We start from the raw sequence: 724 nt of genomic DNA, 5'->3' as shown, positions 1-724 counted from the left end.
TACTCACAAGAACCACCACTTCAATATTCACCATCTCCATATCCATCAATCCAAGAGCACTATGATCCTATTTATGAAAGCCGAGTGCATCAAGAGGCAAAGGATCGTCTCAAGGAAACAGTGGATCGATGTTAGGCAACCGTTCAAGAACTGAGGCAAGTATTAATTCAATGGGCTTCTAGACGCTTAAATACACAAGGATCAGCCACAGCCCCACGTGGACAATCTAGTGAAGAGCGTAGCATGAAGGAGATACTAGAGGCTCCAGTGGACAAGACAGAGCATGAATTCATACTAGAACAAGCAGAAGAAGCTGTCATCGTTCAAGAAGAAGAGTTGGTTGAAGACTTAGGAGATGCAGAACCTCCATGGGAAAGTCCAGTCATAGAGCCTCCTTCCAAGACGGTTGTAATTGATGTTGAGGAGGGTGTATAACCTCCAAAGCATATCATAGTTGAAGACTCGGAAGAGGTTGATCAAGAGATGGAGATTCAAGAAGAAGAAGCACAACCTCCCATGCCCTTGGAAAGCAATGAAGAGGAGATTGAATTGAAAGAGAGCTACCAAGAGGAAGAGGTTGAAATTGAAGAAGCTTGCAAAGAGGTGGTAATTATCAGAGAAGAGCACAAGGGAGTGGAGCTTGTAATTTCATTAAAAACACCTCCCCCTAAGTTGCCATCATCCTTCACAACATTCAAGTGGGTAAAATTCATATCCCATAGCT

This window comes from Arachis hypogaea, chromosome 13 (genome assembly GCF_003086295.3).
Source record: "Arachis hypogaea cultivar Tifrunner chromosome 13, arahy.Tifrunner.gnm2.J5K5, whole genome shotgun sequence".
NCBI classification, from domain to species: domain Eukaryota; kingdom Viridiplantae; phylum Streptophyta; class Magnoliopsida; order Fabales; family Fabaceae; genus Arachis; species Arachis hypogaea.
The sequence above is the reverse complement of the archived record's forward strand: the minus strand, read 5'-3'. Positions refer to the sequence as shown.